The sequence below is a fragment of the Babylonia areolata genome, chromosome 15, assembly GCF_041734735.1.
Source record: "Babylonia areolata isolate BAREFJ2019XMU chromosome 15, ASM4173473v1, whole genome shotgun sequence".
Taxonomy (NCBI): domain Eukaryota; kingdom Metazoa; phylum Mollusca; class Gastropoda; order Neogastropoda; family Buccinidae; genus Babylonia; species Babylonia areolata.
In genome coordinates this window covers 16,118,068-16,130,567 of record NC_134890.1, presented here as the reverse complement: position 1 = coordinate 16,130,567, position 12,500 = coordinate 16,118,068, and the positions used below count along the sequence as shown (strand labels likewise).

Genomic DNA, 12,500 nt, shown 5'->3' with positions numbered 1-12,500 from the left:
CTCCGCCTCCCTCAAGCCTGTAAAGAGTCATTTGGTCGCCGCACAAAAAAACAGTCCACCAGATTCGTCCAGGTCTGGCTGGGTCTCTGCAAACGGGTTTCCTGCCCATTCTCTACTGTTCTTCCTCCCTCAGCAGACCTTTGGATGATTTGCCTTTGAAGGACCACTGGAGCTTGCTACTTAGATTCACCGAAGTATTGTATTGTGATTGCCAAAAGTGTGTCGTGAGCTATTACCATTCTGCTGCTGTTGGAACCATTGTGGGGTGTGTAGTGTGTGTGTGTGTGTGTGTGTGTGTGTGTGTGTGTGTGTGTGTGTGTGTGTGTGTGTAGAATGACATTGTTGTTGTGCTGATAATGTTAAAGAGAATATATATAATTTTCGATGTAAGGAGGAAAACGAGGGAATAAAAGATAGCAATTACGTTGTTGTTGTCCATGATGATGACGACGAAGATGTCGCTGTTGTTCTTGATAACGATGGTGATGATACTCCTTGTTGTCGGTGGGGCAAGGGTGGTGTTGTTAGTGCGTGTGCTTTGTCATTGCCTGTTAGTCGTTAATCGTGGTGGCTTATGTTTTTTTAAATTTTTGCAAGCGTGTTCTCCCTTATTGGTGTTTATTGTCTGCGGTCTAGGCCCTTGTGCTAAGGAAGTAGAGACGCATTATAAAAATACATTATCATCATCATCAGCATCATCATCATCATCATCATCATCATCATAACTATTAGTATTGTCGTTGTTGTTGCTGTGAGGCTATAAAAGAGACGTCGTGAGCTCAATAGAAGCAACATTAGTACAATTTCGATTTATGACAAACTGACACAGTGATAAATTTATCTTTCAAAAACCAGTCCAGTTTTAATAATAGTTCCAGGGTGATAAATCCAGGCACCAAGAAAAAAAAATGTTGCAGTCGATATATGAACAGAGGGTAACAAATTCAATATATAAGTTGAAAAGTTTCCAGTCATGGCATTAGTCTAAAGGTCACAACTTTATCAAAACAATCGCTCCATACAGTTACAACAGATCACAGCAGACAAGTCTATTTTAAAAGATCCGTTCTATGCAGTTACAGTCAGTAAAAGAGTGGAAAAATCTATCTTCAACTTAAGAAAATCGTTCTGACAGTAATAAAGAAAGGGGGACAACAGCATTTGAAAAATCCCGCTTATAAACAACAGTTCGAGGGATGAAGAATTTATTTTAGATATATCGTTTCAGTTACAACTGTGTTATTTATATTTCCGGAAGAAGGTTTGCATAACGGTTAAGATGCTTATCTACCAATACAGTGTTGATGAGGGTTTTGTTTATAGAATCCAGTCCCGTCCTTTCTCACAAGTTTGATTGGAAAATCAAACTGAGCATCTGTTCATTTGGATGAGACGATAGACGGGCGCAATAGCCGAGTGGTTAAAGCGTTGGACTTTCAATCTGAGGGTCCCGGGTTCGAATCACGGTGACGGCGCCTGGTGGGTAAAGCCGGGGTGGAGATTTTTCCGATCTCCCAGGTCAACATAATTATGTGCAGACCTGCTAGTGCCTGAACCACCTTCGTGTGTATACGGCAAGCAGATCAAATACGCACGTTAAAGATCCTGTAATCCATGTCAGCGTCCAGTGGGTTATGGAAACAAGAACATACCCAGCATGCACACCCCCGAAAGCGGAGTATGGTTGCCTACATGGCGGGTTAAAAACGGTCATACACGTAATAAGCCCTCTCGTGTATATACGAGTGAACGTGGGAGTTGCAGCCCACGAACGCAGAAGAAGAAGAGGAAGAAGAAGATGAGACGATAAACTAAGGTCCCATGCGCACCATGCGCTTGAAGCACTGATATAGAACTCACGGCAACAAACCGGTTGTCTTCTGGCAAAATCAAGGAGAAGAAATCTACTGTTATATGTACGCAAATAATTATATGCATGACGAAGCGTGCTGCTGGTCAGGTATCTACCAAGCAGATGTGGTGGTAGCGCGTATGGGATTTGTCCGGATGTAGTGAAAGGTCATGGTCAACAGCACAACTAACATCAGTGCCAACATAACCATGAATGGTGAGCCCTTGGAAGAAGTGACCAGCTTCAAGTACCTGGGAGCAACCCTGTCCAAAGACGGCACCTGCACAGCAGAAATCCGAAATAGGATTAATTCTGCAACGGCAGCGATGGCCAGACTGAACAGGGTATGGAAGAGTAACATCAGATTCCACACAAAATTCCTGCTCTACAAGTCACTGGTGGTCTCCATCCTCTTATATGGATGTGAGACATGGACACTGATGGCAGAAACAGAAAGAAGAATCAAAGCATTCGAAACCAGGTGCTTGAGGAGACTACTACACATCTCCTACAAGGAGCACAAGACCAATGACTATGTGCGGAACCTGGTCAGCAACCTTGTTGGGCCCCAAGAACCACTGCTGGCGACTGTCAAACGACGGAAGATGGCATGGTTTGGTCACGTCATACGACATAACACCCTCTCCAAAACCATCCTGCAAGGGACTGTAGAGGGAGGGCGCAGACGGGGGCGGCAGAAAAAAAGCTGGTCCGACAACGTCAAGGAATGGACCAAAATGACGATGCCAGATCTCCTCACGACAGCTGCCAACAGAACGGCGTGGCGAGCTATGGCATCTTCCTCATGTCCCCCCAACGACCCCAACGGTCGAGGGAATGAGTGAGTGAGTGAGTGAGTGACGCCTCCTTCAGAAACTGATACTGAAACGGAAACCATATTTCCTTAAAAAAAAAAAAAAAAAAAAAAAAAAATTCGATTCGAAAATCAAATAGTAATAAACTGATGTTAATACGTTATTAGTCATTCCTGATATATTTAAAGATAAATTGTGGGAAGGTTAAAAAAAAAAGTCACATAAAAGCATCGTTCCAGTACATAATCGATGGTAAAATTTGAAATTTATAATTGTGTGTGTATATATGTATATATTTATCTTTAAATATTTGCACACACACACACACACACACACACACACACACACACATATATATATATATATATATATATATATATACATACATACATACATTGATAGATAATGTAGCTTTATTGATTGTCTGAGGGTAGTAGATTTTAAACCCCCTTCACCGATTTTCCTTCCACATCTCTCCTTCACATTCTCCACACTCCCCTGTTCCCTCAACCCCCCCCCTCCCCCTCACACCCCACTCCCACATCCCCCCCACCCCCTCGCCGCCCGTCTCCCACATTGAAAGTAACACTCAGAAAGTGACAGGTTTATTGGAGAAAAAGTTCGTTCCTGTTACAGCAACAGAAGGTGACAAATTGCACTGCATCCCCGCCCCCCCACCCAAACTATACCCCCGGCTGAATATGTGTGTGGGTGTGTGTGTGTGTGGGGGGGGGTTATTTGGTTTTTTTTGGGGGGTGGGGGGGTGGGGGAGTGGAAAATACAGATACCCAGATTAACAAATAGTAAAGGGTGGTAACTCTCTCCATTACACAAGGTACGCAACTTCAAGTCAGTGATGCTTACGCTACTGTTTCAGCTAGCACACAGGTAAATAAAAGGTACATTGGAACAAACCCAGACACTTCCTCAAAAAAAAAAAAAAAAGGAAGCGCCGGGCCTGTCCTTATACCAATCATTTGACATGTGCACACAGCAGCAAAGACAGAAGAAATGTGCAAACACAAATTAGCTTTTATTCAAGACTGGCATAGCCTCTTTAACACAGATACCCAGGCTTTTTGACATACAGACGTCACAGACCCGAAGGAATCTGTTGAACAGTTCTTATAAGCGGCGACACAGTGACTTCTCAGAGTAAAGAAAAAAGAAGAACGGTCCATCCACCGCAAACACGTTCTTATTCGCAGTTGTGTTTTAATTCACTCAGTACGGCCAGTCCTCTCTTCTCCTCTACACAGACCCCTCGGATGTCCAGTGGGTGTCTGAAAAGACCCAACCTTTAGCTTCCGTCGTAAGGATTGTGGTATTCTTTGTCAACATTCACCTCTTCAGTATAAGAGCCTTCCTCTTGCAATATTTTGATGATGGTAATTGGGGTGAAACGCTGTTAACGTCGTCTCTTTCGCCGTTCGTATGGAGAGAGTTAAAACAATACATGAGAGAATGCTTCAGTTCTGACATATTTGTTGTTGTTGTTGTTGTTTGACTGACAATGCCTTGAGCAAACCAAAAGTATATCCAGCCATTTTTTTCCCCATTGAACCTTTCTTAATTAACGTATAATATCCAGCAAATTCTTGTTATAAAAAGAAATAGGAATCATCATGTTTGGAAAATGGACAAATGGAATCCGAAATCGAGTTTGTTTTAGACAGCAACATATATCATTGAAAATTCAATACGAATTCTAATTAACAGTGCTATTATTCTTTTAAGTGCGCTAAGAGCATGCCTCACACGGGACACATCGGTCTATCATTTCATCTAAACGACTAGATCTCTTGTCAGATTAAAAAAAAAAAAAAATCATGTACGTTCCTCATTTGTAGCGTCCCCAGATTTCTTCCCTTTAAACAGAATTTTGCCCAGTGTCATAATACCATATGATAAAGCTGTGGCCAAGTGGTACGGTGCCTGACTTGGAATTGAACGTCCCCAGGTTCGAGTCTCAATTACACGGACCGAAACAACTACATATGCCTCCACTGGATCTTCAGTGGTAGTCTGGGTGTTAGTCATTCGGACAGACGAACAGATAACAGAGATAGAGAGATGGCGAAACAAAGACTGAGAGACAGAGAGACTGACAGCACACACACACACACACACACACACACACACACACACACACACACAAACAACAACAAAAACCCACACACTCACACATGCGCGCACGCATGCACGTGTGCGTAAAGTGCACATGTAAAAGACACAGACATGCCACAGCTTGCGCAACTGAGCACATAAATGCACGCCTTCGCAAACACACACACACACACACACACACACACACACACTACAGAACACCCTTTCCCTCCTCTCCCCCCCCCTGCCCCCCCCCACCCCCACCCCCCCGAACACACACACACACACACTGAGAACCTATAACATCGGTGTGTGAAAAGCGATACCGTTTATCAAACTCCAACATCAAGGGAGAAAAAGAAGGTTGAGGGTGGTTGGGAGATGGGACGGAAAGAGAGAGAGAGAGAGAGAGAGAGAGAGAGAGAGAGAGAGGAGACTGGTGGTGCGGGAGCTATAAAACGGTCGCAAGACTGACAAACCTGTCGATACGAAGCTGTCTATTTTTTTTTTTTTTTTTTTTTTTTTTTTTTTACAAAAGGATCCCCCAGTCTTTTTAGTCCTCCGTCCTGATTTCCATGGCGACAGTGTGTTGGTGTGTTTATGGCTCAATCTGTCCCCCCACCTGATCTCTAAAACTGTCAGGATGTCGAAGTTTCTAACACCCACCACCACCACCACCACCACCACCTTCGACCGTCTCAGCCCCTTGAATCCTTTTACCCCCACCCCCTCCACCCGACCCCCCATGCCCCCTCATCCTCCTCAGTTTTAAAATGATATATAAGAAATCGTCAATATGTACTACAGTTCAGATCTTTTTCTGTGAGCTTATATATATATATATATATATATATATATATATATATATCTGTGTGTGTGTGTGTGTGTGTGTGTGTGTGTGTGTGTGTGTGTGTGTGTGTGTCTTTGTCTGTGCGTCTGCGTGTATGCATACATAAATATTTTGTATTTGTATTTGTTTTTGTTTTGTTGTTGTTGTTTTTATCACAACAGATTTCTCTGTGTGGAATTCGGGCTGCTCTCCCCAGGGAGAGCGCGTCGCTACACTACAGCGCCACCCTTTTTTTTTTTTTTTTTTTTTTTTTTTTTTTTTTTTCCCTGCGTGCAGTTTTATTTGTTTTTCCTTTCGAAATGGATTTTTCTTCAGAATTTTGCCAGGAATTGTTTTCGTTGCCGTGGGTTCTTTTATGTGCGCTAAGTGCATGCTGCACACGGGACCGCGGTTTATCGTCTGATCAGAATGACTAGCGCCCAGACAACCACTCAAGATCTGGTGGAGGGGGAGAAAGTATCGGCAGCTGAGCCGTGATTCGAACCAGCGCGCTCAGATTCTCTCGCTTCCTATGTGAACGCGTTACTTCTAGGCCATCACTCCACATCTACATAGTACAGCTCCTAACTATTTCTGCCACAGCGCCTCCAGTTAACTACACATACACAAACATACATGCATATCAAGCGCAACATATCATACACAAACAAGCGTGTGCACACGCAAACGCACGGAGAAACTCACACGCGTGCACGCACACACGGCATTAGAAGTTGGAGAAGTACATATGGGTCAATCAGACCGAAGCACAGAACGTTATGATGCGTTGGGCGTAGTGGAGAGTTCAATGACCAATAGGCCACAAGAGAGTTCCGTGTTTACATGACTTATAGAGGCGCGTCACATGATCTTTACTCTCGAAGTTGATTGGCTCTCCGAATTTTCGAGTAACGAGGCGATCGAGAGAGAAAGAAAGTGCGAAACAGAAGGCTTCTTTCTTAGACTTTTTGCTTCATTTTTGTTCTTTGTTTTTTAATTGTGCATATATTGTACAGTTTAGTTTAGCAATGGAAGCTATCAACTGAAGAAATGGAAGACAGCACATATGTTTGCTGCTTTTGCTTCTGTCGATCGCCTTTGGCGACGGGCGCAATAGCCGAGTGGTTAAAGCGTTGGACTGTCAATCTGAGGGTCCCGGGTTCGAATCACGGTGACGGCGCCTGGTGGGTAAACGGTGGAGATTTTTACGATCTCCCAGGTCAACATATGTGCAGACCTGGTAGTGCCTGAACCCCCTTCGTGTGTATATGCAAGCAGAAGATCAAATACGCACGTTAAAGATCCTGTAATCCATGTCAGCGTTCGGTGGGTTATGGAAACAAGAACATACCCAGCATGCACACCCCCGAAAACGGAGTATGGCTGCCTACATGGCGGGGTGAAAACGGTCATACACGTAAAAGCCCACTCGTGTGCATACGAGTGAACGAGAAGAAGAAGAAGAGATCGCCTTTGGCATTGTTTGCGATTTCGAGTAAAATTGTAATACGCGTGCGCAAGATCCAAGATGGCCGCGGAACTCTCCAGCGGTCTATTGGCTATCTGTCCCTATATTTAAGGTCAACTCATTCATGGCTGTAGTCCTGATCTGTAAAAGGGCGGTGTGGTGATGCGTTGGTCCTGCGGAAGAGGTGTGTTATGAGTGAGAACTGGGGAATCCACATGGCAAGACTGAGAAGGGTGACTTTTTTCCCCCGGACAAGTTAGGAAAGAGAGAGCGCGCTGACACACATTCAAGGGTGAAATAGAAAAACAACAACAACCACAACAAAAAAAAAAAAAGAAAGAAATAGAGGCTCTTGGTATCATAACCTATACAATCCTTTCTTTCTTTTATTCTAACTTCTCCCCCCCCCCCCCCCACTCCCACCCCTTTTCCCTTCCGCCAAGCACCGCCTCCCCAGCAACACCTCTCCCACCCCCACACCCAAACATTTCCCATTCCATTTGTCTATACAAAACGGTATTCAACAGTAATTCAATGGGAAGCGAATCAATTGACAAAATGTTCTTATATCATTTATGTGTGGCACTTCCTCTGTTTACACACGCACACACACAGACACACACACACACACACACACACACACACACACACACACACACACACACACACACACACACACAAATATCTGACTATCTATCTGTTGTTTTTCTTTCTCAATATAATATCAAATTATCAGGGAATTTGTCAGTGAGCCGTTCGGCATAACAGACAGTGAAACTGCCCTTTATTTTCGAAAATTGGATTGCTTTTCCAGAATTGTAACAATGCGGCGATTCATGTAAGATAAACAACCGAAAGAGAGAAGGGAAAATGTTATTAGTTATGTTATTCCTCTGTAGTATTCCCCCGAGATATGACAAAGATATGCCTCGGAAATTTGTATTCGCTGTTCTTAATGTGAATAATAGGAATTCATTCGTTTCTTGCAATAATATATCTATAATATCAATAATAATGACGATGTGTTTTTATATAGCTCTTACCTTGCGGCACTAGGCGCATAATCTATCTATCTAGCTAGCTGTCCATCTATCTAAGCCTTAAAGCAGTGCTGGCATAAATTGATGAATTATTATTCGTTATTTCCAGCGCCTTTCCCCCCATCTCTTCTCGTAAACTGCCCGCTTAAATCATCATTATGTTGATGGACACAGTGCATCTGCGTTCGTAACTTACAGATGTTGCAACAATAGAAATGTTTTCATGACTGGTTTGATAGGCCGTTGTGGGTATCCTATTGTATAATGCCATGACTTATATTCATGACCTCATAAATTCGTCTCTGGACAATTCTTTTTTTTTTCTTATCTTCACCGACTTTCATTGTTAAGATTACACACACACACACACACATGCATAATATACACAGCGAGTCATACACCCCACTTCCCACATTCACACACATCTACACACATACATACCCTCCTCGCCACACATTATATCCCCACATCACCCCACCACACATTCACCCTACACAGCTACCCTCCAATATACCCCAACACCACACACATACACATGCCCTCACCCCATCCCCCCAACCCTCCCTCTCCACACATACACACACACTCATGCACTCATGCATCCCATCACATACACACACATACCCCCCCTTCCCTCACCCGCCACACAGGTTAACCCACCCATAACACGTGTGTAATTGATACCGTTTATCCCCCGTCGACCATCGACGGTTATAAATCGTGTGTTGGAGCGATCAGTTGATAACACTATTACTGCTATTTTATCTTTTTTTCTTTTCATCTTCGGGTTTTTTTGTTAGTTTCTTTTTTTTTCTTCTTTTTTTTTTGTCTCTTCCCCTGCTGCAAGCAATATCTCTTCCCCCCCTTACCCCCCCCTCCACCACACACACACACACACACACACACACACACACACACACTTCCCTCTCTGCCATAAACACTTTTACACAGGCGCCCTGCTCGTTTACCTACATCAGTTTGATGGATTTATAATGTCTCTGTCTCCCTGTGAGATATGTGTTGAGGGGGAGGGGGTGTTAGGGGAAGGGGAGGGGGCGTGAGTGAGGGGGCGGGGGGGGGGGGGGGCAGGGGTGAGTGTGTGTGTGTGTGTGTGTGTGTGTGTGTGTGTGTGTGTGTTTGTGGTTTTGAGGAAGGTGCGTGTGTGCGTGTGTGTGAGAGAGATGAAGAGAAAGAGAGGGGTGTGTGTGTGGGCGAGAGAGAGGGGGAGAGAGAGAGAGAGAGAGAGAGAGAGAGAGTGTGTGTGTGTGTGTGAAAAGTGAGGGAAGGACCGTGCATGTGCATGTGTGAGCGCGCACGCGCGCGCGCGCGCGTGTGTGTGTGTGTGTGTGTGTGTGTGTACGTGCACGCGTGCGAATTGTGTGAGTTTGTGTGTGTGCGTGCACGCGTGTGTATTGTGTGTGCGTTCGTGTGTGCATGCGTGCGTGCGTGCGTGCGTGCGTGTGTGTGCGTGTGTGTGTGTGTGTGTGTGTGTAAAAAGTGAGGTAAGGATTGTGCATGTGCGTGTGTGTGCGAGCGTGTGTGTGTGCGAGCGTGTATGTGTGTGTGCGTGCACGCGTGTGTATTGTGTGTGTGTGTTTGTGTGTGTGTGTTTGTGTGTGTGCGCGCGTGTGTGAGAGAGAGAGAGAGAGTGTGTGTGTGTGTGTGTGTGTGTGTGCATGGGTTTGCGTGACACATCGAAACGCCCCAATGCTCTCTTTCTCTCTGTCCACTTACAGTGGAGCAACTAGCTATCTTTGCTGGAGACTGAACTAACTGGAGCCAGCCCCGCCATGCATTTTTTAATCACCCACGATCTGAGCATTCTGGTGTGTGTGTGTGTGTGTGTGTGTGTGTGTGTTGGAAGGGGCGTGGGGTGGGGGGGGGGGGGTGAGAGGCTGGGTGGTTGGCGGCGCCTTTTGCATCGAAATGCACCTCTTTGTCTAACCTGTGTGTGTTTGTCTCTCTCTTTCTCTTATTCTGTCTCTGTATCTCTCCCCCCCTTGTCTCTCAGTCTCTTTCCAATTCCTTTGTGGTGAATCTCTCCATTGAAATGCGCTTTTTTTTTTTTTATCTCTCACTCTCTCTCTCTCTCTCTTTCTGCCTGTCTCCCTCTCTGTGTCTATTTCTCTATTACGTCATGTAACTATCACTCTCTGTCTTCGTTTCTCTGTCTGTCTGTCTGTCTGTCTGTCTGACTGATGCTTCCTCCCTCGCCACTCTCTCTCTCTCTCTCTCTCTCTCTCTCTCTCTCTTTCTCTGCACCTCTCTAGCCCTCTTCTCTGCCTCTGTGTTGTTCTCTTTATTTTCAGTTGCCTCCCTCTCTCACTGTCTTTCTCACTCTTCTTTCTCACTATATCTCTCCTTCTTTCTATCTTTCTCTCTATTCCTCTAACCTCATCCACTCCCTCTCTCTCTCTCTCTCTCTCTCTCTCTCTCTCTCTCTCCCCGTCGCCAATATCTCATAAAACATGTTAAGTACCACTCTCTGTCTCTCTGTCTCTCCCTCCCCCCTCTCTCTCTCGCTCTCACTCTTTCCTTATTGTCTCATTTCTCTTTCTCTGTTGTTCTCCCCCCCCCCTCTCAATCTCTCTATATATTTCTATCACCCACTATCCCTCCCTCTCTCTCCTACTTTCCTCCCCCCTCTCTCTCTCTTTGTCACTCTCTCTTATTTGATTGACACGCAAGCAACTACAGCTATCTTTCCTGCAGACTGAACTCCCCCCCCCTCTCTCTCTCTCTCTCTCTCTCTCTTTCATCCCTGTCTCTCTCTCGCCCTTTCTCTTTCTCTCCTCGCTCTGTGCTCATCATTTACCTCTCTCTCTCTCTCTCTTTATCACTCTCTCTCTGTCTCTCTCACCCTTTCATTTTATTTACAGGCGAGCAACTGTAGCTAGCTATCTTTGCAGCAGACTGAACTGAATGGAACCAGCCACCCCCGTCATGCATTTTTTAATCACCCACGATCTGAGCACTTCAGTGTTGTGCGTGTTGGAGGGGGAAAAAAAGGGGAGGTTGGCGCCCTGTGTATCGAAATGCACCTATCTCTGTCTCTGTCTGTCTCTATGTCTCGGTCTGTGTTTGTCTCCTCTCTCTCTCTCTCTCTCTCTCTCTCTCTTTCTTCCTTTCCGTCTGTCTCCATCTCTCTCTCTCTCTCTCTCTCTCTCTTTCTTCCTTTCCGTCTGTCTCCATCCCTCTTGTCTTCTCTCTCTCTCTCTCTCTTTCTTCCTTTCCGTCTGTCTTCATCCCTCTTGTCTTCTCTCTCTCTCTCTCTCTCTCTCTCTCTCTCTCTCTCTTTCTTCCTTTCCGTCTGTCTTCATCCCTCTTGTCTTCTCTCTCTCTCTCTCTCTCTCTCTCTCTCTCTCTCTCTCTCTCTCTCTCTTCCTTTCCGTCTGTCTTCATCCCTCTTGTCTTCTCTCTCTCTCTCTCTCTCTCTCTCTTTCTTCCTTTCCGTCTGTCTTCATCCCTCTTGTCTTCTCTCTCTCTCTCTCTCTCTCTCTCTCTCTCTTTCTTCCTTTCCGTCTGTCTTCATCCCTCTCTCTCTCTCTCTCTCTCTCTCTCTCTCTCTCTCTTTCTTCCTTTCCGTCTGTCTCCATCCCTCTTGTCTTCTCTCTCTCTCTCTCTCTCTCTCTCTCTCTCTCTTTCTTCCTTTCCGTCTGTCTTCATCCCTCTTGTCTTCTCTCTCTCTCTCTCTCTCTCTCTCTTTCTTCCTTTCCGTCTGTCTCCATCCCTCTTGTCCTCTCTCTCTCTGTTTTATTTATTCCATCTCTCTCTCTGTGAAACGTGCATTGATTTTATGCAATGACTGTGTGACTATTAACAATTACTATACTCAGAATGTCAATAACTGTTAACGTTGAAGGCTATACTATCGTAGTTGTTTGTTTTGTGGTTGTTGTCGTTGTTTTCTGTTTATTTGTTTATTTTGTAAGTGTACTTTATGACATGTGTGGTATATTGCTGTTGTAGTAGTTCGACTTTGATTGTGAGCAATTTATGGGAATACAAAGTATGTTGCTGTTGTATTCAGTATGACTGTTATGATTCCTATATTTCAATGTACATGTGTCACACCCCTTCAGTAAGGGGCTATGGCCTTTATTTGAATAAAACATTTCGTTTCGTTTTCGTTTCGTTTCAATAACTGTTAATAGGACTTAAGTGACCTGTCTCGGGATCTGCTACAAAACTGCTGTGTACACGAACGTCGGACCTTGCTATTTTGGTTTTGCTTGATAAATGGGCGATCAATCTGTAATTAGCAACTAATGATAGCTTGTGCGATGACTGTGTGACTGTTAACAATTAAAATACTCAAAATGCCTATATCTGTGTTTGGACTTGAGTGATGTCTCAGGATCTGCTACAGAGCTGCTGTGTACACAAACAT

At 44.7% G+C, this 12,500-nt stretch overlaps 1 long non-coding RNA gene across 1 annotated transcript in view; it reads right to left on the bottom strand.

The window, feature by feature from the left end:
* The window catches only part of LOC143290192 (uncharacterized), a 57,626-nt gene that overhangs the window by 4,764 nt on the left and 40,362 nt on the right, over window positions 1–12,500 (bottom strand). The window lies entirely within an intron of this gene.